The sequence below is a fragment of the Erinaceus europaeus genome, chromosome 8 (genome assembly GCF_950295315.1).
Source record: "Erinaceus europaeus chromosome 8, mEriEur2.1, whole genome shotgun sequence".
Taxonomy (NCBI): domain Eukaryota; kingdom Metazoa; phylum Chordata; class Mammalia; order Eulipotyphla; family Erinaceidae; genus Erinaceus; species Erinaceus europaeus.
The window spans coordinates 100,914,679-100,940,426 of NC_080169.1; the positions used below are offsets into that span (position 1 = coordinate 100,914,679).

General features: G+C 47.3%; 1 long non-coding RNA gene across 1 annotated transcript; it reads left to right on the forward strand.

Moving 5' to 3' along the window:
- Nucleotides 1-1,612: 1,612 nt before the first annotated feature.
- On the forward strand, nt 1,613-21,154 carry LOC132539932 (uncharacterized). The gene is made up of 4 exons (XR_009551225.1): nt 1,613-1,730; nt 19,620-19,712; nt 19,935-20,004; nt 20,876-21,154. It is a non-coding gene; the product is annotated as an uncharacterized LOC132539932 (long non-coding RNA).
- Nucleotides 21,155-25,748: the final 4,594 nt, after the last annotated feature.

Genomic DNA, 25,748 nt, shown 5'->3' on the forward strand with positions numbered 1-25,748 from the left:
CCAAAGTCCATCATTTTCAACGTATGTCTTTGGTTCTGGACAAAGGCTTGCTTTTCCTCTGGCAGGAGCCATATATATGTGTGTGTGTGTGTCTCTCCTCCCCCCCTTGGAAATACCTTTTCCTGCCATATAGCTTGGCATGTAGGAAAGGTTGCATTCTCTTCTTAAGATGATGTCAGGAGTCTTAATTCTCTAAAGCAAATTTGTTTTCAATGTGCTCCCACAGATGTTTAGAAAGTGACTTGAGTTGTCTACCTGCCAGCACTCTGATGTAGCACAAAACCATTGTCCTTCTTTGCTGTTCTGGCAATGAATTCCAGGATGGATGAGGGTTTAGGACCCTCTGAGCTTAAAGCTCCGAACATTGGTCATACCGTTAACTTAGGCTCCTGCCTGTGACTTGGGGAGCACTGGCAGGGCCGGAGGTGGGCTCAGCAGATTTCTGGGACTTCCCTGTCCTGTGTGTGGCCACCAGATCATACCCACCAGTGGTGTTGCCCTTCTGGAGATGGTCAGATCTGACAGAAAGCAACTTCTTCCCTGGTCAGGTATGATAAAAAGAAATCAATAAAATAGTAATTAAAAAAGATCAAATTTTGCTTCCAAAAGTGGTATAATTTTTTTTTTTTTAATGAGAATGACCATGTTTTTTATTTTGTTCACTTCTTCGTTGTTTTTGAAGGCCCTCCTGACAGTGTACAGGGTGTGTGAGAGGCAGCCTACCCACACTGTAGTGTTGCGGTCGCACTAGTTGCACACTTAGAATACAAAGAAGGCGTCAGAGAGACACCCACGCTCTCTGCAGCCACTTCCTGGTACACAGAGGCTGAGCAGGGCCAGCTTCGGGCCCTCTCTGTCAAGGGCACCTGCCAAGGAGGGTCTGACCGGGGGAAAACAAGACCTGGGCAAGAAAGATAGGGAAACCTCTCTCACCCGCGTTCTCTAAGGGGCGCATCTGGGCTTGGCTCTTCATACAGGGTATGCTTCGGTCACACCCGATGCTTGCCTTACCTTAAAGCTATTTGCCGCAGTCCTGTTCAATAGTGTGGAAGTCCTTTTGCAGTCTGGTGTGCATGCCACGTGGTCAGGACAGCTTCTCCACCTTCCCTGGTCTCCTCCACGCAAGTGGGAACTATAGTGAATTTACCCTGAAATGTCCAGTCTGTATTTATGTACCTTGTCAGTGTTTTGCTGTTGGTTTTCTAAAACAATCCGATCAATAAATCTTACCCAAATCAAGGCTCCCAGGATTGTCTTGACAGTCATTTTGTGTGTGGGTGGGTGGCCGGCCGTGTTCTGGAAGACCTGGATGGATCTCCAGGCTTTTATTGCAGGCCAGCGGGAAGGCGGGTGATCTGACAGCACCCGGGAGGACCCCTCTGGCCGCCACAGGTCAGAGGTCACCGAGTGGAGGCCTGCAGCCATGCTCAGCAGGGTGCCCCCTGGGGAGGAGCTTGGTGCAAAGTCCCAGCACTGTAGTGAGAGAAAGGGACCAGGAGCGCTGATCAGAGTACCCACCCTCCTCCTTCAGACTCCCTCTGCAGCCCCCCCCCCCCCAATCAGACGGGCTCTCAGGATTCAGGGTAGGGGTGGTGGGGGGGAGCCAGCCGCAGCTCCAAACCGGAATGATCTGGTTTGGAGCGGCTGGCTCCCCCTTCTCTGCGCCCCCTCCCGCCGGGAGCCCAGCCTCTCCCGCGACAGGCTGCTAGCAGCCGCAGTCCCTGTCCAAGGTAAACAGAGCGGGGGCGGGTGGGGGGAGCGGTTTCCATGGCAACGGGAGGCCCGGGCTCTTGCGGACTCAGGAGAAGGAGCCAGCTAGCCTCTGAGGCCCCCTCCACCCTGCACACAGGGGAGTTGTTCTGCAACACGGTGTGGGCAGAGGGTGGGGGATCGGGACCGGCCGGCCCTCACGCCATGTCCAGTGGAAGACATGTAGGGAGGTTGGTGACACAGGCCCAGAGCTCCCCCAAACCCACACTTTGCAGAAAACCCTTCCCTGGGGCTTACTGGGGGAGGCAGAACCCCTGGGTGAGAGACAAGGTGTCTGAAGCACTAGCCCAGCTGCAGGTGAACTGGGGGCCCGTGGGCTTTGTGTCCCCTAAATGTGTGGGGTGAGGGCTCTCCTTGGCCAACCCCCCTCAACCCCTGCAACACAGACAGCTCTATGCTCTGCGTGCTGTGTTGCAAGGCAGAAAAGGTCTCCTACCTAAGGGAGGTTCAGGAAGCTGGGACATAGAGCTGTCTTGGACTGTGGGTTCTCGGTGTGGTCACAAGGGAGGGGGATTGTCCTTGCTGATGGGGTCCTTGTTCAGGTGCAATATAGGGAGGCATCAAGAGACCTCCGACTTCCAGACTTCTCGTAAGAGTCATCCCAAGCTCCTCCTGACCAGCAAAGTAGCTCACCTGGAACCTCGTGACCCAGGTTCGAGTCCCAGCGCACTGGAGGAAACTTAGGTGCTGTGGTATCCTTCCCTCTCTCCCTCTATCTGAAAAAGTCGACCCCGGAGCAGTGAAGCTGCTGCAACAACAACTACCACCTCCTCTAATAATAGTAACAATGCAGTAATCATAATAAGAAACAAATCTTAGGCCCTGCAAGAATGCCCAGAGCTCAGCAGTGGGGCCTTTCTTCCCCAGTTCTGCTCTGACTTGTGCCTTACGCTTGGGAGAACATCTAGAACAGAGGGCAGTTATGTCCTGGCCTCACTGAGTAGGAAGAACCCAGATGACCTCAAATCTGAGAAGCAGTAGCTGGGGTGCTAGGTGGGAAGCTGGAGGGAGGTAACCCCCAGCCCCGCCCCACCCCCCCGAGACTCCCTGGGGCCCAGACCACCCGTCCCCAGGCTCACTGATGTGGTCTTCACCTGGCAAGTCTCTGCAGGACAGAACCTGGGGCATAAGGAGAGAACCCTTTTATTTATTTGTTTGTTTATTTATTTATTTATCTATTTATTTTGAGAGAACACACTTCAGCCTCACACACCACAAAACTCCCAAGTGTATACTCAGCGCCTTCTGTGACACATAGATCCCAGCCTTGTCTGCTTTTATTGCCTGTCCCTGACCCCCATCACTGGCCTGGATGTGCTCTGGTCTCAGGCATAAGGATCCTGCCTGGTTCGAGCCTCTGGCTCCACACCTGTAGGGATGTCGCTTCACAAGTGGTGAAGTAGGTATGTAGGTACCTCTCTTTCTCTCCCCCTCTGTCTTCCCCTCCTCTCTTGATTTCTCTCTATCCTATCCAACAAAAATGGCAGCAATAACAACAACAATAATAGCAACAATAAACAAGGGCAACAAAAGGGAAAAAAATAGCCTCCAGGAGCAGTGGATTCGTAGTGCAGGCACCAAGCCCCAGCAGTAACCCTGGAGGCAAATCTATATATATTTCTGGAGGTGCCAGGCAGTGGTGTACCTGGTTGAGCGTAGACATGACCATGCATGAAGAGCCTGGTTCCAGCCCCCACTTACCACCTGCAGGGGGAATGCCTCATGAGCAGTGAGACAGGGCTGTCTCTCCTTCTCTCCCCTCTCTGTCTCCCCCTCCCCTCTCAATTTCTCTCTGTCCTATCCAACAAAATAGAAAGGAAAAGAGGGAAAAATGGCTACTGGGAGCAGTGGATTTGTAGTGCCAGCGCAGAGCCCCAACACTAAGAACCCTGGTGGCAAAAACAAACCAGCAAAGAGCACGTGGCACAAAGCGCAAGGACCCCCATCCCAGTTGGAGCTCCGGGCTCCCCACCTGCAGGGGAGTCGCTTCACAGGCTGTGAAGCAGGTCTGCAAGTGTCTGTCTTTCTCTCCCCCTCTCTGTCTTCCCCTCCTCTCTCCATTTCTGTCCTATCAAACAACGAATGACATCAGCAACAACAACAATAATGACTACAACAATAAAAACAAGGGCAACAAAAGGGAAAATAAATATTTAAAAAAAAAAAAAGCAAACAAACACCGATTCTGTGGCAGCCAGGGAAATAGCTCAATTGGTAGAGCATCAGCCTTGCATGCCGGGAGGTTTTCAGTTGGTGCCCTGGCTCTGCATGTACCAGAATGGTGTTCTGTTTTCTCTGTGTCTCATGTGGAAATATATATATATATATTTATATATCATATGTAATGCATAAAAAAGCCTTTTGGAGGCAAGGACCGGTGGTGGCATAAGGATCCCAGTTCGAGCCCCCGGCTCCCCACCTGCAGGGTAGTCGCTTCACAGTAGGTGAAGCAGGTCTGCAGGTGCCTTTCTCTCCCCCTCCTCTCTCCATTTCTCTCTGTCCTATCTAACAATGATGACATCAATAACAACAATAATAACTACAACGATAAAACAACAAGGACAACAAAAGGGAAAATAAATATTTTTTAAAAGTCTTTGGGGCTGGCAACATAGATCACTTGGATAGTGTGCTACTTTGCCATGTGTGTGACCCAGGTTCAAATCCAGCCCCCACAGCATTGGAGGAAGCCTTGGTGTCTTTCCTTCTGTCTTTTTCTTTTTTAGATAGACAAACAGACACACCACAACACTGAAGCTTCCTTCAATACAGTAGGGGCTGAGTTGTGCACATAGCAAAGCAAACACACTAGCCAAGTGAGCTATTTCACCAACCTCATCTCTCTTTCCATCTGCAAAAGTCAGCCTAGGGCAGTGAAGTCCCCAGCGATGACAAAAAACAAAACAAAGGGCTGGGTGGTGGCGTACCTGGTTGAATGTACATGTTACGATGCACAAGGGACCCAGTTTTGAGCCCCCAGTTTCTCCAGGGGAAATATTTCACAAGTGGTGAAACGATGTTGCAAGTGTCTTTCTGTCCCTCTCTCTCTTTTTTAAAAAGTTTAAAAATTTTATTTAATTATTTAAATATTAATTAAATTTTATTTAATTATTTAAATACATATTTAATTTTATTATTAGATAGAGACAGAGAGAAATTAAGAAGGGAGGAGACAGAGAAGGAAAGAGACAAGAGAGATACCTGCAGCTCTACTTCACCACTCCTGAAGTTTTCTCTCCTTCAGGTGGGGATCAGGGGCTTGAACCTGGGTCCTTGAGCACTATGTGTGCACTTAACCAGATGTGCTACCACCTGGTCCCCTGTCCCTCTCCCTATCACCTCCTTCCCTTTTGATTTCTGGCTGTCTCTGTCAAATTAAGGTAATACAAAAAAAAAAAAAAAAACTGGAAAAAAATAATTTTCTACTGTACAACAGATTGATATCATGAAGGATATTTTATCTCTGTGTGTGTGTCTGTCTGTCTGTCTTTGGGGTCTCCCACATGCACAGTTTCACTGCTTCTGGGCTCCTGGATTCAACTTTCTTTACTTCAAAGTGATGAGTGACACCACAGTGCTGGAGCTCTCCCCAGTGCTGTGGCCCTTCCATGTGGTGCCAGGACTTTAAACCCTGACCACACACATGGCAAAGCACACGTTCTACAGAGTGAGCTACCCTTTAGCGCCCAGCTAGACTGGCAGGACTGAAGTGGCCCTGGGTACAGCAGGGTGGTGGTGGGGTAATAGCCAGGAATGCTTCCTGCCCCCACCCCATGCGGTAGGTTTTAGGGGCTGACTCAAGTAGGTGGTAGTGAGACAGCTCTCTTTGGACTTTTTAAAAATCCATCTTATTGGGAGTCTGGCGGTAGCGCAGCGGGTTGAGCATACATGATGCGAAGGTCAAGGATCCCGGTTCAAGCCCCCGCTCCCCACCTGCAGGGGAGTTGCTTCACAAACAGTGAAGCAGGTCTGCAGGTGTCTTATCTTTCTCTCCCCTTCTCTATCTTCCCCTCCTTTCTCCATTTTTCTCTGTCCTGTCCAACAACAATGACAACAGCAGTAGCAATAATAACTACAACAATAAAAAGCAACAAGGGCAACAAAAGGGAAAATAAAAAAAAAATTTTTTTTTTAAATCCATCTTATTTTATTACCACCAGGGTTATCTCTGGGGCTCAGTGCTGGCACCACGAATCTACTGTTCCTGGCAACCATTTTCCCCTGCCCCTACTACTTCCCCCCCCACTTCTATTTTGATAGAAGGTGGGAAACGGGTTTAAACCCATTCATGCATGGTTATGTGTGCGCTCAACCAGATGTGCCACTGCCCACCCCCCTTTTATTTTTAATTTCTTAATTTTCTTTTTTTTTTTTTTTTAATTTTTTTTTTTAATTTAAGAAAGGATTAGTGAACAAAAGCATAAGGTAGGAGGGGTACAACTCCACACAATTCCCAACACCCAATCCCCATAACCCACCCCCTCCCCTGATAGCTTTCCCATTCTCTATCCCTCTGGGAGCATGGACCCAGGGTCGTTGAGGGATGCAGAAGGTAGAAGGTCTGGCTTCTGTAATTGCTTCCCCGCTGAACATGGGCGTTGACTGGTCAGTCCATACCCCCAGTCTGCCTCTCTCTTTCCCTAGTAGGGTGTGACTCTGGGGAAGCTGAGCTCCAGGACACATTGGTGGGGTCTTCAATCCAGGGAAGCCTAGCCAGCATCCTGGTGGCATCTGGAACCTGGTGATTGAAAACAGAGTTAACATATGAAGCCAAACAATTTGTTGAGCACTTAATTTTCTTTATTTATTTGCCTCCAGGGTAATAGTTGGGGCTTGGTTCCTGCACTATGAATCCACTGCTCGTGGAGGCTATTTTTTCCCTTTTGTTGTCCGTGTTATCTTGTCGTTATTATTGTTATTGCTGTCCTTATAGTTGGATAGAACAGAGAGAAATTGAAAGAGGAGGAGAAGACAGAGAGGAGGAGAGAAAGATAGATACCTGCAGACCTTCACCCCTTGTGAGGCGACTTGTGAGGCGACCCCCCTCTCCGTAGGTGGGGAGCTGGGGGCTCGAACTGGGATCCTTGAGCTGGTCCCTGCACTTTGCGCCATGTGTGCTTAACCTGCTGTGCTACCACCCACCCCCACCCCCTTTTTAAACTTTTTAAAAATATTTATGAATTGATTGATTGGATTGAGACGGAGAGAAATCCATAGGGAAGGCAGGAGGGGGCTGTGACACTACTTCACCACTTGTGGAGCTTTTTTTTCTACAGGTGGGGACTGGGGGTTTGAACCCAGGTTCTTGAGCGTGGTAACAGGTGTGCTATAGCAAATGCATCACCACCCAGCTCTGTCTTTGGACTTGTGATGGAACTAACTTTCAGCCACCAAAAGACTCAGCTGGTGCACTGGAGGAAGCTGGAGGAGGGGCCACTTCTCAGAGTCACAGTCACTGACGATCAGCAGTTGTGTGTCTATCCCTCTGGGCTGCAGGAGGCCTCTACTGCTCCTCTCACTGGCACAAAGGCCCCCGGGTCTTAACAGCCCATCAGTCAAAGCCCCCTCCCCGGCAGCATGAGTCACCTTCTATTTCCTGCCTCCCTGCCTCTCTCCTGATCGACTGGATAAATTCAGGACAGCTTCTGTTGCTTTGGGCAAAAAAAAAAAAAAAAAAACTGCCATTAAGATTTACTGAGCCCCAAAGCTGGGCCAATGTAATCTTCCGAGTCATTCACACAGTGAGTGTCTAAAATGAGGAGTTAGCTTTCTGGAGGTCATGTCAGAGACGGAACCATTGGATTCATCACTTTGTCGCTCTGATCAGGGCGTCTCAATTCACTCATTCACTTTATTGGAGTCAGCCAGGCTGAAAAGGACTGGGGGAGGTCTACACAGGGTCTTGGCAGTCAGTCCTAGTGGAGGGCTGGGGAGACAGCATAATGGTTTTTTTTTTGCAAGACTTTCATGCCTGAAGCTGTAAGGTCTCAGGTTCAATCTCCAGTGTCACCACAACCCAGAGTTGAGCAGAGTGTTATGGTCTCTCTCTGTATGTATCCTCTGCAGCACTGCTTCAGCATTTGTGAAACTTCCTCCTGCAGGTGGGGCCCAGAGGCTTGAACATGGACATGGTAATGCAAGTGCTCAACTGGGTTTGCTACTGCCTGACATCCCTCCCATGCTTCTTTATTGCTCAGCTTGCCTCTGTTTCCCAGACAGTCACTCAATAGGCCAGGTACTAGTCAGCCATGTTCTGAGGGGAGCTGTGGGGTGTGGGAGTGCCCTCCCTGAATAGCTCCTCTCAGTGGCTCCTTAGAAAAAGAGAGGCGGGTGCCAACCACCAACATACTTCTGCCTTCTCCTCAGCCACCACTGGGTAGTGAGCCTGTGCTTCATCTTCCCGTCACACACAAGATTCTGCCATCCCACACCCCCAACACACACACTCCCCGTCACAGCCAGAGGGTTCTGGAAAGAGGACTAGTGAACCCGATTTGGGGCCTAGAGGAAGAATTAAATATTTTATCTCACTTCTTCCCTTCCTTTTCCCTCTCTCCCTCCTCCCTTCCCTTCCCTCCCCTCCCCTCCCCTCCCCTCCCCTCCCCTCCCCTCCCCTTCCCTTCTCTTCTCATCACTAGGCTACTTTTTCAGGCAGAAAGACACCAAGACAACGGCAGCACTGAAGCTTCTTCCCCCAGTACTGTAGGACGCCCATGTGGAGTACCAGGGGCTTGAATCTGGGTCTTGTACATGGCAGTGCAGACACCCTCCTCGGTGAATGATCTCACAAGCACTCCCACGTGCCCCCCGCCCCCTATTGTCTTTCCTACCAGTGTACTTTTTTCTTCTTTTCTTTTGCCTCCAGGGTTTTTACTGGGGCTCGGTGCCTGCATTACGAATCCACTGCTCCTGGAGGCCATTTTTCCCATTTTGTTGCCCTTGTTGTTACCCTTGTTGTTAATGTTATTGTTGCCAGTGCTGTTATTGTTGTTAGAACAGAGAGAAATCAAGAGAGGAGGGAAAGACAGAAGAGTAGGACAGAAAGACAGACACCTGCAGACCTGCTTCACCACCAGTAAAGTGACCCCCACTCCTGCAGGTGGGGAGCCCTCTGAGGCTCGAACCGGGATCCTCACGCCGATCCTTGTGATTTGCGCCAAGTACGCTTAACCTGCTGTGCTATCACCTGGCCCCCTTTTTTCTTTTCTTGAGCCATGACCCCACTCATGCATAATATCTTGTTTTCCCAGGCCCACTTTTTCATTTATTTATTATTATTATTTTAAATTTTATTAGTGATTTAATATTGATTTACAAAATTACAAGATAATAGGGGTACAACTCCACATCATTCCTACCACCAGAGTTCTGGATCCTTAATGCCTCCCTTGTAAGCTACAGCAATGTTCCCAAGGTTGCAGATGTAGGTCAACTATTATTTCTGTCTATATTTTTCTTTTTTTACCAGAGAACTGCTTGGCCCTGGCTTGTGGTGGTGTAGGGGACTGAACCTGGGATCTTAGAGCCTCAGGCATGAGAGGCTATTTGCATAAGCATTATGCTATCACCCCCATCCACCCCCCACATTTCCCCCCCCAGGGTCCCATCTTCTCTTTCATCTCATCTTTCCAAGTCACACCATTATATTTCTTTTTTTATTTTATTTTTTTTTATTTATAAAAAGGAAACTGACAAAACCATAGGATAAGAGGGATACAGCTTCACACAATTTCCACTGCCAGATCTCTGTATATACAAGCCCCTCCCCTGATAGCTTTCCTATTCTGTAACCCTCTGGGAGTATGGACCCCAGATCACTGTGGGATGCAGAAGGTTGAAGGTCCGGCTTCTGTAATTGCTTCCCCACTGATCATGGGCATTGAATGTTCCATCCTCCAAAGAGAGGATGGACAACATGCTCTATGCTACACCTGAGGAAGATGGGTCGATACTGGGGCAGTGTGGAATGTTCCTACTCATGACCACAGAATGTGAGCTCAGATCTACAGGGATGTAGAAGTCACACAGGCTCCTAAGCTAATTATGGGCCCCAGATCACATTATATCTATTTCTATATCTAAACATCCTGCCCTTTTTCCTCTTCTCTCTCCGGGTCCTAATGGAATTGGAGTTCAGAGCCCTCTGATCTTCATTCCCCTATCATTCCCCCCCCACACTGGGAGTATGGACCAAAATTCCATAGAGGGTGCAGAAGGTGGGAACTCTGGCTTCTGTAATTGCTTCCCTGCTGGACATGGGCACTGACTGGTCAATCCATACTCCCAGCCTGTTTCTATCTTTCCCTTCTACTTTTTTGTTTAGATAGAAACAGAGGACAAAAAGGCAGAGAAGGAGAAGGACCAGAGCTTGCCCTGGTGCCGTGACACTCCCATGTAGAGCTGGGGTCATGTGCATGGCAAAGCATGGACCCTCACTGTCTCTCCAGCTTTCAACCTGTGTACTTTATATTTCCTGCTCTGAGGCTTCCTCACCCTTCCTTTTACTATTATTATCATTGTTGTTGTTGTTGTATATAGAAACAGAAAAAGCGGAGAGAGAGACAGACAGATGTATCATCTCGCCGGTTTCCTTCAATGCGGTAGGCAGCAGGCTTGAACCTGGGCTGCACAGAAGGCAAAGTAAAGCTCACTATTTTTTTAAAAAAGTATTTATAAGAAAGATAGGAAGAAAGAGAGAAATAACTAGGCATCATTCTGATACATGTGCTGTGGGGGATTGAATTTGAGACCTCATAGTTGAGAAGCCAATGCCACTGCACCACTTCCTGGAGCACAGAGATCACTCTTCAAGAGAGCTATTTTGCCAGCCCCATTGACGTCCTATGGGTTTGTGCATTTCTTGTTTTATGATAGAGACAGTGAGTGCAGGAGAGAAAGGGGTGGGGGCACAGCCCTGAAGTGTCCTTCAATGTGGCGGAGGCAGTTTGAATCTGGGCGTCCATATGGCAAGGCAGCACGCTATCCAAGAGAACTATTTCGCTGTTTCTTTCTTCTCCAGGACCCCTTTGTGATGTGGGGGACTGTAAGACCTTCCTGGGGATGCCATGTTAGACTTTGGGACCTGGGATGGGGGGCGTAGAGGGGCTGGTTGGGGTAGGGATGCACATGGGGTCGTAGATGCCAGAGGCAGATGCTATTATAGACATGAGCTGTTTCGGCCACAACTGTTCTTACTTGGGTTTTCTTTTTTTTTTTTTTTTAACCTTTTTTGTGCACTTGGATCCTAAACTGGTGTCATCGCCCTCTGTGCCCCAGGAGGGAAGTTGAGTCCAGATGGTCCCCTCTGCTCCCCTGCTTTCTGGCGGGGTCTCGGGGAGACCAGCTGGCAGCTCCCTTGTTACGGCAGAGTTATTTCATTCCTCATCGTCCTGCTGATTAAAGATCTCGAGTCCCGGGGGGGCCAGATGGGAGCCAAATCCTGGAGCCCGTTTGCTTCCCTTTTAATGAGATGGGGACTGGTGAGGGCTAAGCGGGTGCCATCTGCTGGGGGGCCCAGAAGGCGTGGGGAGCTGTGGATTACTTTCATCACTCTCTCCTGTGGGGAGCGTCCTCCGCGGGAAATGTTCCAGGAGAGTCTTGTAATGGGTTTCTTAGGTCTCTGCTCTGCAGGCTTCAATTAAAATCTGCCTCTTTTTGGAGGGCAGGGAGGGAAGGGGGAGGCTAAGGGCTTTGCTAAGACCTTTGACCCTTACACCCCCGCCCCCAACACTCCTACTTCACTCAGGGACTGAGTGTGGAAGGGGCGGTGGAAGGGTGCAGCACCCTCAGATTTCACTGTCTGGGGTCTAGGATTGGGGTGCAGCTTTGGGTCCTGCTCCTGGGGGAAGAGCTTATACTGCCCTCCCTCCCAGCTGATAAAAAGAGAGAGAGAGACTGTGTGTGTGTGTGTGTGTGTGTGTGTGTGTGTAATGACTGAGGGTCTCAGTTCAAGCGGCCCTTCCCAGTGGAAAGGGACTTGTGTCACACCCCAGTGGAGGGTGACAAAAAACACTGGTGTTGCCTAGAGCCAGAACTGAGATAACCTCTGCAGGTTTTACCGGGGGTCCTGAAGCTGGGCTCCAGCAAGGAAGCCCCCCAACCCGGTTAAGCGCTCGCATTACAGTGCGCAAGGACCCAGGTTCAAGCCCTTATTTCCCACCTGCAGGGGGAAAGCTTCATGAGTGGTGAAGCAGGTCTGCAGGTATCTCTTTCGCCCTCTCAATTTCTCTCTGCTGCTATCTGATAATAAGTTTAAAAAATACTTTTAATAAGGGGGGGTGTCGGGCTGTAGCGCAGCGGGTTAAGCGCACATGGCGAGAAACTCAAGGACAAGTGTAAGGATCCTGGTTCCAGCCCCTGGCTCCCCACCTGCGGGGGGGGGGGGGGGTTGCTTCACAAGCGGTGAAGCAGGTTTCCAGATGTCTATCTTTGTCTCCCCATCTCTGTCTTCCTCTCCTCTATCCATTTCTCTCTGTCCTATCTGGCAATAATAATATCAATAACAACAACAATAATAATAACAACAACAATGATTAAAAACAACAAGGACCGGGGAGTCAGGCGGTAGCGCAGCAGGTTAAGCACACAATGACGCAAAGCGTTAATGGACCTGCGTAAGGATCCCAGTTTGAGCCCCTGGCTCTCCACCTGCAGGGGAGTCCAAGGCCGTGAAGCGGGTCTACAGGTGTCTCTCTTTTTCTCCCCTGTCTTCCCTTCTCTCTCCATTTCTCTCTATCCTATCCAAGAACGATGACATCAATAACAATAACAACAAGGGCAACAAAAGGGAATAAATAAATATTAAAAAAAGAAAAGTTAAAAAAAAAAAAACAAGGGCCACAGGAAAGGGAAATAACCATAAGCCAGAGCTGAACAGTGCTCTGGTTAAAAAAAAAAAAAAAAGGAGAGGGAAATAAATAAATAAAATATTAAAAAAAGACAACTAAAGAAATCGGGAGTTGGGCGGTAGCGCAGCGGGTTAAATGCACGCCAGTGGCGCAAGGACCGGTGTAAGGATCCGGGTTCGAGCCCCGGCTCCCCACCTGCAGGGGAGTCGCTTCACAGGCGGTGAAGCAGGTCTGCAGGTGTCTGTCTTTCTTTCTCTCCCTCTCTGTCTTACCCTCCTCTCTCCATTTCTCTCTGTCCTGTACAACAACAACAACATCAATAATAACTATAACAAGAATGAAAAACAAGGGCAACAAAAGGGAAAATTAATTAATTAATTTAAAAAAAAAAAAAACTAAAGAAAGCATATGCCCCTCCCTCCCTGCAGACAGAGTCAGTCACTGCCAGTTGTCTGTATTTGAACCTGTGAATTCAGTGGTTCATCCTCACGCCCCCACCCCTTTTCACTGCTAATTGAATCACATACTTGACTTTGGTGTAGAGTAAGTGGGCTCCGGGGCTGTCAACACAGCTCACCTGGATAGTGTGCTGTTGGCACATGGGCACAAACTAGGTTTGAGGCTGGCCCCCACCACATGAAGGGAACATGTGTGCTGTTGTCTTTTCCCTTCTCTTCCCCCATCTCTCTCTGTCTTTTAAATATTTGATGTTTTTATTTTATTTTGTTTTTATTTTTATTTATTTTTTGGCTGTTCCTTCTCCTGGTCAGAAGCATCTCGCGGTGCACCATGGCTACTTCTCCTGGGAACTGAACACGTGTGACTCTGCTAGACCCCTCTACAGCCATGAGCAACCTTTACCAGAGCTGATAATTGTTTATCTTATGGGACTAAACTTTTGATAACTATATTCAGACTTTATGGACCTAGCATACTCTTAACCCTTGACGATAAGGGCTTATTTTGCCTTTTACCCATTTCACCCTAATAAATCTTGTATTGTTTAAACAAAACAAACAAACAAACAAAAAGATTTGTTTTTATTTTAATGAGAGAGAGAGAGATACAAAGAGAGAGTCCAGAGCACTATTCAGCTAGTGTTGTGGGGGATTGAACCTGGGGCCTCAGAACCTCAGGCATGTGAGTTTTTTTTCTCCATTATGAATAACCATTATGCTGTTTTCCCTGCCCTCTCTGTCTCTCTCTGTCCGACAAAGTCAGCCAGGCATGGTGAAGCCCCATCCAACATAAGACAATAAATAAATAAACAAAATAAACCACCCCTTCAATTCTGTTGTAATTGTGGCGGCCAAGAGGTGAGTCACGTGGAGTTCAGAAGTGTACACCAGGCACTGGGGTCTTCACTGCCTGCTCCTGCACCTGCCAGAGTAGGTCTTGCTTGTAGCAGCAAAGCAGGTGAGTGACTTTGCTACCACCTCACCTCCTCCCCACCCCCCAGAACACTGCTCAGCTCCAGTTTATGGTGATGCCTTGGAACTTCAAGCATGAGAGTCTGTTGCATATTGGTGGTGCTGTCCCCTGAATATTTTCTCCTCCTCTTTATTCTCCTGCTTCTTCCTTTTTCTACCACCACAGCCTCTTCTTTTCCTCTTCCCCCTTCCCCCCTCCTATTATCCTTCCTCTCCTCCTTCTCCTTCTTGTTATTATTGCCTTCAGGGTTATTGCTGGGACTCAATGCCTGCGCTATGAATCCACTGCTCCTGGAGGCCATCTCCCCATTTTTGTTGCCCTTGTTAAGCCCTTGTTGTTGTTATTGTTGTTATTGTTGTCATTGTTGTTGGATAGGACAGAGAGAAATGGAGAGAGGAGGGGAAGACAGAGAGGGGAAGAGAAAGATAGACACCTGCAGACCTGGCCTGTGAAGTGACTCCCCTGCAGGTGGGGAGCCGGGGACTCGAACTGATATCCTTACGCCGGTCCTTGAGCTTTGTGCCATGTGCGTTTAACCCACTGCACTACGGCCTGGCCCTCTTCCTATTATTATTATTATTAATTTTATTTATTTATTATTTATTTGAGACTGCTCAGCTACTGGCTTTTAATAATGTCAGGGACTGAACCTGGGACCTTGGAGCTTCAGGCATGAAAGTCTTTTGCGTAACTATTATGCTGTCTCCTCACCCCTGCAGTACTTTCTTCACTACTCGTGAAGCTTCCCCTCTGCAGGTGAGGGGCTACAACCTGGGTCCTTGTGCATGGTAACTTGTGTGCTCTACCAGCCATGCCACTGCCGCCCCCCTTTCAGCACCACTCCCCCCTAGATTCAGACAAGGGCCAGGCACCCAGTGCTGCACCTAATCACTACCCCCACCTCCTTCCCAGTTTTGTCTTGTCCTTGACCCAGATTTGAGCCTGGCCCTCACCACCCTGGAGGGAGCCTCAGTGCTGTAGTGTCTTTTTCCTCTTTTTCCTCTCTTTTTCTTTTTAGCTGAAGAAGTCAGCTTGGTACAGGGAAATCCAGGTGATGAAAAGAAAGAAAAAAAGGAAGGAAAGAAAGGGAGGGAAGAAGGGAGGGAGGAAGGGAGTCATGCAGGTAGGTATAGGAATTTCATTCTGTTTACCAGCACTAGTGAGTTTCCACAAGCATAGTTAGGTTGAGATGAAGTTAACATATTTCTTAACCTATATATTAATGAGAAGGAGAGGAAGAGTGAGAGGAGGAGAGAGAACCAGAGCATCAGCTCTGGCATATACAGGGCACATGCCAGGGATGGAACTCAGGACTTCATGCTTCAAGGTTCAACGTTTTATCCACCGTACCACCTCCTGGGCCTCAGCCTTTTATCTGGGGACGGAGAGTTGCTACAAATGCTCTCAATCTTTTCTGCCACTTCTGGAGTCCAAGCCCTGCAATAATTTCCTCATGGGTCCGCATTCCTGTGAGGCTACTTTGCTCTCCAGCCATCCAGGGAACTGTGGGTAGAGTCATCTTTAATCAATGCTTCGACTTAGTTCTGTGCTCCAGCAACTTCAGAGCTTCTACAAATAAAGTCTGAAGTCTCTAACCCAGCCCCTGAAACATGCTTTTATTTCAGTCTCTTCTCTTTCTAGGTTCCACTCAGTACACCTGAGTTCTTGTTTTTTATTTTCCCAGAGACAGTCCTTGCCTCTCTTGCCTCTATATCTCAGTGCCTGCTGCTTCCTCCTCTTCCTGAAATTCAATTGCCACCTCTCCTACCAATTTTTCCTCACCTTCTCACTCAGCAGAGCTTTCTCTTCTTTTAACCCATGCATTTTTTCCTTTACACCACTTTATTTTTTGCACCAGGACCTTTTCAGTCGTGAAAGCAATATGACACAGTCAAAGGTCTGAAAACAGAAAAACCACACTTGGTATTGCCATTGCAACAGACCAGGTCACCTCTGGATACTCTCTCTTAGACCTCAGCCATCTGTGTGTAACCGCAGTACCGTCCCTGTCTGTCTTCATGACCTTCTCAAAGTTGTAGAGGTTTTAGAAAGAGGTTAGGAATAGGTTTGAAAGCCTGTCATGCAAAGGTGTGTGTGTGTGTGCATGTGCGCGTGCTTCTGAGAGAGACAGAGAGAAAAGGAGAGGGGAGGAGTTTTCTTTGGGTCTTACCTCTCTAAGTTCCAATTAGACTATAAAATGCACTGGTTCATTTGTGTGTGTGTATGTGTATAATTAATGCACAGTGATTTATGAAATGGTTCTATCACTGCACATTTGAATAGGCTTTGATTTGTAGCTATTTTTAAAAGATTTTTAAAAAACCTAACTTAATGATAGGATAGAGAGAGATTGAGAGGGAAGGGGGAGAGAGGAGATGAGAGACACCTGTAGACCCACTCCACCACTTGAGAAGTTTTCCCTCTGCAGGTGGAGACCAGGGGCTCGGACCTGGGTGTTTGAGCATGGTAACCAGGTGTACTCCTGCCTAGACCCAGACTTTTAGCTCTTACAGTCAAGAAACTATCTGAGGAAAACAAAGCTAGCTTAAGTCTTTGTAGCATCCAGCAAGCTACTTCAGTTGACATGTATGGGACGATGGATGAACACATCAATCATTTAGTGTCTCTCTCCATGGTCCTGAAGATTCAGACAAGGGACAATGGGGATGGCTCTTCCCCGGCCACATGAGACCAGGAAGTGATAAAATGGATAAAGCATTGGACCCCCAAACATGAGGTCCCATGTTCAATTTCCTTTCTTTTTTTTTTTTATAAATCATTTAAAAGTATTTAAAAATATTTATTTGTTCCCTTTTGTTGCCCTTGTTGTAGTTATTATTGTTGTTATTGGATAGGACAGAGAGAAATGGAGAGAGGAGGGGAGACAGAGAGGAGGAAAGAATGACACCCGCAGACCTGCTTCACCGCTTGTGAAGCGACTCCCCTGCAGGTGGGGAGCCAGGGGCTGGAACTGGGATCCTTATGCTGGTCCTTTGCTTTGTGCCACGTGCACTTAACCTGCTGCGCTACTACCCGACCCCCCACCCCCCATGTTCAATTTCACATTTCAGAGTAATGCTTTGGTTCTCTCTCAAATAAATCTTTCAAAAATTTTTTAAGGTTAAAAATAAATCTTCAATACGAACAGCACACTCATCAAAAAACTCTTGCCTCCCTCAACTTAAAAAGACTGCTTTTTAATGAAATCAGTAGAAATTTTTTTTTGCTTTATTTTATTTTTCTTATATTTGATAGGATAGAAATTAAGAGGGGGTGGGGGAGGGTCAGGCTGAGTGCACGTTACAATGTGTAAGGACCAGGTTTCAAGCCACCCAGCCATAGCTGCAGGAGAGAAGCATCATAAGCAGTGAAACCATGCTGCCGGTGTCTCTCTCTTCCCCTTCCTTCTCAAGTTCTCTCAGTCTCTATCCTAAATAAAGAAAAAAGGAAATTAAAATTAATAAAACATTTAAAAAGGGGGGAAGAGGAGGGGAAGAGAGGGAGGGAGAAACAGAGAGGTATCTGTAGCATTGCTTCACCACTCAGGAAGTATGCACCCTTCAAAAATAGGACTTGGGGAGTCGGGCAGTAGCGCAGCGGGTTAAGCGCACGTGGCACGAAGCACAAGGACCGGCATAAGGATCCCGGTTCGAGCCCCCGGCTCCCCACCTGCAGGGGAGTCGCTTCACAGGCGGTGAAGCAGGTCTGCAGGTGTCTGTCTTTCTCTCCCCCTCTCTGTCTTCCCCTCCCCTCTCCATTTCTCTCTGTCCTATCCAACAACAACGACATCAATAACAACAACAATAACTATAGCAGTAAAACAAGGGCAACAAAAGAGAATAAATAAATATTTTTAAAAAACATTAAAAAAAATAGGGCTTGACTCCAGATCCTTGTGCACGGTGACTTGCCCTCCCTTTTCTTCTCTTCCCTTCCTTTCTTCAAAATTTATTTATAAGGGAGACTGTGGGTGTGCATGAGACCCCTTCTGTTTCATTTGGTTGAAATCCCCCCTGCTTAACACTATTCTATTTACATAACCGCTGTTAACAAGCACCTCCCTCCCTCCAGGGCATTGGTGGTTCAGTGATAGGATTCTCGCCTGCTCCGCCCCCTCCTCGTCACACTCTGATTGTCACCAGTCACTTTTCTCTCCACCCTCTCTATGTCACATCCTGCTTCCACCCTACTTGGCAAGTATATATAAAGACAGCATTGTGAGTTGTACTGTACTGTACTTTGAGTTTAACTTAGCTCGTCTTAGATTGTGCTGCGTCCTGCATGAATAAAGAGATACCGCCTACAGCTCAACCATGAGTCCCTGGTCGTCTGTTACCCGCCCGTGAAGCCAGCCCGGCGAAAACAACATAACCTGTCGAAAACAACAGTAGAGCAGAGAGAGAACCAAAGTATCACTCTGGCACATGTGATGCTGGAGGTTGAACTCAGGATCTTGTGCTTAAAAGTCCAACATTCTATCCACTGCACCCCCTGCTCCCCAGAACCACCCATCTGAGTTTTCCTTGATGTCCTCAAATGAAGAATTGATTTATCCTCATTTTTCATTATAACGCTGATGGAGAAAAGAACAAGACCAGTTCCAGGCTGGGAGCACTGTCTGTGTGAAGTCGGCATGTTCTATTCTCCTTCGCCGCCCGCTCCCCCCCTGCCCCCCGCACCATTTATCTGTGTAGGCCTTCTCTGGGGGAAGTTTCCTTACAACTGCCAGAGATGTGCAGGTTACAGTCATCAGCCGTCTCGGTTGTCCTTGCGCACCCTTGTGCCCTAAACTGTCTGGAGATGCTGCAGCCACCAGAGATCCTGAACCCAAAGAAGCAAATTGAGCAATGAAGGAAGGAATAGAGATGATGGTTTTCAAATTATAAAGCTTCTGCAAAGGGAGTCGGGCGGTAGAGCAGTGGGCTAAGCGCACGTGGCGCAATGCGCTAGGACCAGCAAAAAGATTCCAGTTGGAGCCCCGTCTCCCCACCTGCAGGGGAGTCACTTCACAGGCGGTGAAGCAGGTCTGCAGGTGTCTATCTTTCTCTCCCCCTCTCTGTCTTCCTCTCCTCTCTCCATTTATCTCTGTCCTATCCAACAATGACAACATCAATAACAACAACAATAAAAACAAGGGCAACAAAAAGGAAATAAATATTAAATAAACAAGTAAATAAATAAAAGAAGTATCCTTACTTTCCCTGACCACACAGAAAACATTTTAGTGTTTAAGAGACACTATACTGTAGCAAAGTAGACTCTGCCTGTAACTTCTAATCAATGTTTTTGGTCTAAGTGAAGTCTAACCACCACTTAGAGCAAAACAACTTCCAGGAATTTTCAAGATGACATCAGAGAGAGAGAGAGAGAGAAAACCCACTCATGCAGAACATTGACATGGGACCAGAACATTGCACAGGATTTATTTTTAGGGGCAGTTAACTAGCTTGAGATGGGAGCCATGAAAAATACCTTCGCTTACCACCAGGCTTTGGGGCTATGGCCTCAGCTTGGCCCGTCCTGCCAAGTCTCACTCACTCTCCCAGTTTAATGGACCCCCATACCCTGCAGGTTTCCCCTCCTGGCTCCTCTCTTCTCAGCACCCCCCCCCCCCCCGAACTTCCCGTCAAGAACACAAGGGGTCTTTCTTCACACTGGAGCTTGGTAAGTGAATGCCTGTATTCTGGGTCCAAACCATGAGAACAGCCGGGGGTCCAGTCTCCACACTGTGTATTTGAGGAAGAATCACGCCTGGCTGCCATTCCTGGAAAAACAAATCTTGCCCCCCAACAGAGCAGATTGCCACCTTCTGACTTTCCTCCTTGGGGAAGCAGTTTATGAAAGTGGAGTCTGATTCTCTCTTGTTATTTTTTCCTTCTCATTTAGAAATGAGGAGGTGAGGAGACAGCGTTTTCCCGGTATACCAGAAAGCCCAGCCTTCAGGATTACAAGGCGGGTACTGTTTGGTGGCTGGGGAAAGGCCAGGTCTGGGGTGGGGAAGGGAAGTGGGAGCAGGAGGCAGCCACAGCTGGGCTAAGACATGGGATGTGTGACAAGCCCTTGAACATCAATCAACATGACCCCAGAATGAGATAGTTGCTTTATAGTGGACCACTGCCGAGTTTGACACGGAGAAGTTATTTTGAAAGACTTTTAGAGCCATTTTTCTTTATGTAAAAACACTGTCATTCACTATTTTCACTGCTATTTTTTTTTCATGTGTGTGTGGGAGGGGGGTAGATTGTGCTGGGGCCTCAGGCATGTATGATTTCACTTCTCCTGGGCTAATGTTTTCATTATTTTTTTTTCTGATAGAGGGAGGGAGGGAGAGAGAGAGAGGAAGAGGGAGACGGAAAGAGAGAGAGAAACAGGTAGGTCCCAGTGTAATATTCCCATGCAACGTTGAGGTTGGAACCCAGGCTGTGTCAACGCCCATGTTCCAACAGAGAAGCAATTACAGAAGCCAGACCTTCCACCTTCTGCACCCCACAATGACCCCTAGACCATGCTCCCAGAGGGATAAAGAATAGGAAAGCATTCAAGGGAGGGGATGGGATATGGAGCTCTGGTGGTGGGCATTGCATCCCTCTTATCCTATGGTCTTGTCGATATTTGTTATTTTATAAATACATAAAGAACCCAGGCTGTGTGTAAAGCAGAGCATGAGCCTTACCTGAGCATCTATGCCTTGGCCCCACACTTCTCTTTATTATCATTATTTAAGTTTATGTTATTTATTTTAGTATTTATTTATTTTCCCTTTTGTTGCCCTTGTTTTTTATTGTTGTTGTAGTTATTATTGTTGTTGTTATTGATGCCATTGTTAGGGCAGAGAGAAATGGAGAGAGGAGGGGAAGACAAAGAGGAGGAGAGACAGACACCCGCAGACCTGCTTTATCGCCTGTGAAGCAACTCCCCTGCAGGGCTCCAACCAGGATCCTTATGCTGGTCCTTGCTCTTCACACCACGTGCGCTTAATCCACTGTGCTACCGCCCGACTCTCAAGTTCATGTTATTGGTTTTTTGTTGTTTTTTTTTTGCCTCCAGGGTTATTGCTGGGCCTCAGTGCCTGCACCATGAATTCACTGCTCCTGGAGGCCATTTTTTCCCCCTTTGATGCCCTTGTTGTTGTAACCTTGTTGTGGTTATTATTGTTGATGTCGTTCCGTTGTTGGATAGGACAAGAGAGAAATCGAGAGAGGAAGGGAAGACGGAGAGGGAGAAAGACACCTGCAGACCTGCTTCACTGCCTATGAAGCGACTCCCTTTCAGGTGGGGAGCCAGGGGCTCAAAACCAGGTCCTTACTGCCGGTCCTTGTGCTTTGCTTAACCTGCAGCGCTACCACCCGACTCCCTTATTTGTTTTATTTTAACCAGAGCACTGCTCAGCTCTGGCTGATGGTGGTGCAGAGGGTTGAATCTGGGACCTTGGACCCTCAGGCATGAAGGTCTTTTTGCAGAACTACTATGCTGTCACCCCAGCCCTGTTATTATTTCACAGTTTTCCTTTTTATCTTGTGCAATGACATTTAAATTTTTTTTAGATTTTTTATTATTAATTTATTTATTCCCTTTTGTTGCTCTTGTTTTATTGTTGTAGTTGTTGTTGTAGTTATTGTTGTTGTCGTTATTGTTGGATAGGAGAGAGAGAAAATGGAGAGAGGAGGGGAAGACAGAGAGGGGAGAGAAAGATAAGACACCTGCAGACCTGCTTCACCGCCTGTGAAGCAACTCCCTTGCAGGTGGGGAGCTGGGGGCTTGAACTTCGATCCTTGCACTGGTCCTTGCACTTTGCACCGCTGCGCTACCGCCCGACTCCCAGTTTAATTTTTTTTACTCTGAGGGAGACACCAGAACACCACCACTCTGTGTCATTTATGGCATTGTATTTGTTTTTTACTTTTTTTTTTTTTTAAATAAGGAGCCCACTCATCAAGAGAAGTTGAGTAAGAAGATCTGAAAGGGAAACTAAAAGCAGGACCTGACCAAATTGTAAGTAGGGCACCAAAGTAAAAGCCCTGTGGTGAGGGGTAGACATGCAGCTTCCTGGGCCAGTGGGGGGTGGGAGTGGGTGGGAGGGATGGGTCACAGTCTTTTGGTGGTGGGAATGGTGTTTATGTACACTCCTAGTAAAGTGTAGTCATATAAATCACTAGTTAATATGAGAGGGAGAAAATTAATTGTATGTCTCAAAGTTTTTAAAACACAAACTGAGTCTTTTTAATGTATAGGCTGTGTATTTGATATGCGGACTCTCTCAAAAGCCTAGACCAAGTAGATCAGAAGCAACCAATAGCACAGCTATATACAAGATACTGGGTACTGTACAGCAAACCCTAACAAAGGGCTTTTCAAAGTTAACCCAATTACCAAATAATGTGATGATAACATTAACTATCCATTGTCTTTTTGAACCCTAAGACAGCAGGAACCTCACATCTCCACTATAGAGCCTATATTTCCCCCAGTCCTGGAACCCTTGGATAGGGCCCACTTTCCCGTATGCCTCTTCCAATCCATATCAAATAATATTGCATCTGCCGATCGCAACCTAACCAACACAACAATTGCCACCTCAACGTGCTTCACTTCAGACTGTGTCCAGAGACTTCACGTGTGGAATGACAACCCTTCAGCTTCATTACTCGGGTGAGACCTTTCCTTTCATAGTATACTCTAATTCCGTCCCAGGTGGTTCACTTTCTAACAAAGTCCCAAAACCTAGATATACACCAGTTTCTGTGAGAGAGAGCATATGTTCACACGTATCCATAAACTACTGCAAAATATATACCTGAAAGAAGAAGTACACTAGAGTTTGCAGTGAGTAACCCCCTAACACTTCCTCTCCACTATTCCAAGCTTTGGGTCCATGATTGCTCAACAATTTGTTTGGCTTCGTATGTTAACTCTCTTTTCAGTCACCAGGTTCCAGATGTCATCAGGATGCCGGCCAGACTTCCCTGGACTGAAGACCCCACCAATGTGTCCTGGAGCTCTGCTTCCCCAGAGACCCATCCTACTAGGGAAAGAGAGAGGCAGACTGGGAGTATGGACCGACCAGTCAACGCCCATGTTCAGCGGGGAAGCAATTACAGAAGCCAGACCTTCCACCTTCTGCAACCCACAATGACCCTGGGTCCATGCTCCCAGAGGGCTAGAGAATGGGAAAGCTATCAGGGGAGGGGGTGGGATATGGAGATTGGGTGGTGGGAATTGTGTGGAGTTGTACCCCTCCTACCCTATGGTTTTGTTAATTTATCCTTTCTTAAATAAAAAAAATAAAAAATAAAAAAAAAGAAAATAAGGAGCCAGGGATGGAATCTTTTTACTTCTTGCTACAAATATGAGGTAGGAAGACCATTTTCTTCTAATCAGAAACTTCAGTGCAGGGCTGGGGAGATAGCATAATGGTTCTGCAAAAGACTTTCATGCTCGAGACTCTGAAGTCCCAGGTTCAATCCCTAGCACCACCATAAGTTAGAGCTGAGCACTGCTCTGGTTAAAATATAATAAAATTAATATACAGATAGAGATCAGAGCACTGCTCAACTCTGGCTTACGGTGGTGCTGGGAATTGAACCTGAGACTTTTGGTGCATGAATCTTTTTTTTTTTTTTTTAACAGATTTATTTACTTATTAGATGAGACAGTGTGAGGCATGAGAGTTTTTTTTTTTTTTTTTGCATAACCATCATGCTATCTCCCCAGCCCTCATTCTGTATCTTTCTCTCTATATCTCTCCTTCATTAAAAATAATTGAGAGTTCAGGTTGGGTGGTGGTGCAGCCAGTTGCACGCATATGTTACCATGTGCAAGGATTCAGGTTCAAGCCCCTGGTCCTCACCTGCCGGGGGGTCTCCTTTAGTGGTGAAGCAAGGCTGCAGGTATCATCCCCCCCACTTTCTTTCTTTTTTCTTTTCTCTCCTCTCTTCTCTCCTCTCCCCTCCCCTCCCCTCCCCTCTCTCCTCCCCTCCTCTCCTTCTTTTTTCTTTTTTTGCCTTTAGGGTTATCTATCGCTGGGGCTCAATGCCTGCACTACAAATTCACTGCCCCTGTCGCCATTTTTTTTTCTGTTGCTGCTATTGTCATTGGACAGGACAGAGAAAATGAGAGGAAGGAAAGACAGAGAGGAGGAGAGAATGATAAGACACCTGCAGACCTGCTTCACCACTTGTGAATCAACTCCCCTGCAGGTGGGGAGCCAGGGGCTCGAACCCGGATCCTTACCCCGGTCCATTAACGCTACGTCACATGCGCTTAACCTGCTGCGCTACCACCCGACTCCCTCATCCTCCCTTTCTTATTTATTTATTTATTATTTATTTAAGAAAGGAGACATTAACAAAACCATAGAATAAGAGGGGTACAATTCCACACAATTCCCACAACCCGATCTCCATATCCCATCCCCTCCCCTGATAGGCTTCCCATTCTCTATCTCTCTGGGAGTATGGATCCAGGGTCGTTGTGGGTTGCAGACGGTGGAAGGTCTGGCTTCTGTAATTGCTTCCCTGCTGAACATGGGCATTGACTGATCCATACTCCCAGTCTGCCTCTCTCTTTCCCTAGTAGGGTGGGGCTCTGGGGAAGTAGAGCTCCAGTACACATCGATGGGGTCGGGTCGTCTGTCCAGGGAAGTCTGGTCAGCATCTTGCTGGCATCCGGAACCTGGTGGCTGAAAAGAGAGTTAACATACAAAGCCAAACAAATTGTTGAACAATCATGGACCTAAAGACTGGAATAGTGCAGATGAAGTGTTGGGGGGTATTCCCTGCAGGCTCTTGTGTACTTCTGCTTTCAGGTATATATTTTTCCCCTAGTTTATGGGCACGGGTGAACCTATGCTCTATCTCAGGGGACCTGGACTATATCTAGGTTTGGGGACTTTATTGGGGAGTGGAACATCTGGAATGGAATTAGAGAATACTATGAAAGGGAAGGTCTCACGCGAGTGATGAAGCTGAAGGGTTGTCATTCCACACCTGAAGTCTCTGGTCACAGTCTGAAGTGAAGCATGCTGTGGTGGCACTCGTAACGTCGATTAGGTTGCAATCGGTGGATGCAATATTATTTGATTTGAATTGAGAGCAGCATGTAGGAAAGTGGGCCCCACCCTAAGGTTCCAGGACTGGGGGAAATATAGGCTCTATAGTGGAAATGTGAGGTTCCTGTTGTCTTAGGGTTTAAGAAGACAATGGATAGTTATTGTTATCATTACATTATTTGGTGATAGGGTTAACTTTGGAAAGTCCCTTTGATAGGGTTTGGGGTATAATACCCAGCATCTTGTATATAGCTGTGCTACCTGTTGCTTCTATTCTCCCTGTCTAGGCTTTTGGGAGAGAACATATCAAAGACAGATGTATTAAAAAGACTCAGTCTGTGTTTTAAGAAGTTCTAGACATATCAGTTTTTTTGCCTCTCATATTAATTAGTGGTTTATATATTTTACACTTTAATAGGATTGTACATAAACACCACTCCCACCACCAAAAGACTGTGTCCCATCCCCACCACCCACCCCTGCCCCCCTACCCTCCACCGTGCCGGGAAGCCCATTGGCCACCCTCCCCTTCACCACAGTGTTTTTACATTGGTGCCCTGCTCTCGATTTAATCAGATCCTGCTTTTAGTTTCCCTTTCTTTTTTTTTTTTAATTTTTTTATATTTATTTTATTTATTCCCTTTTGTTGCCCT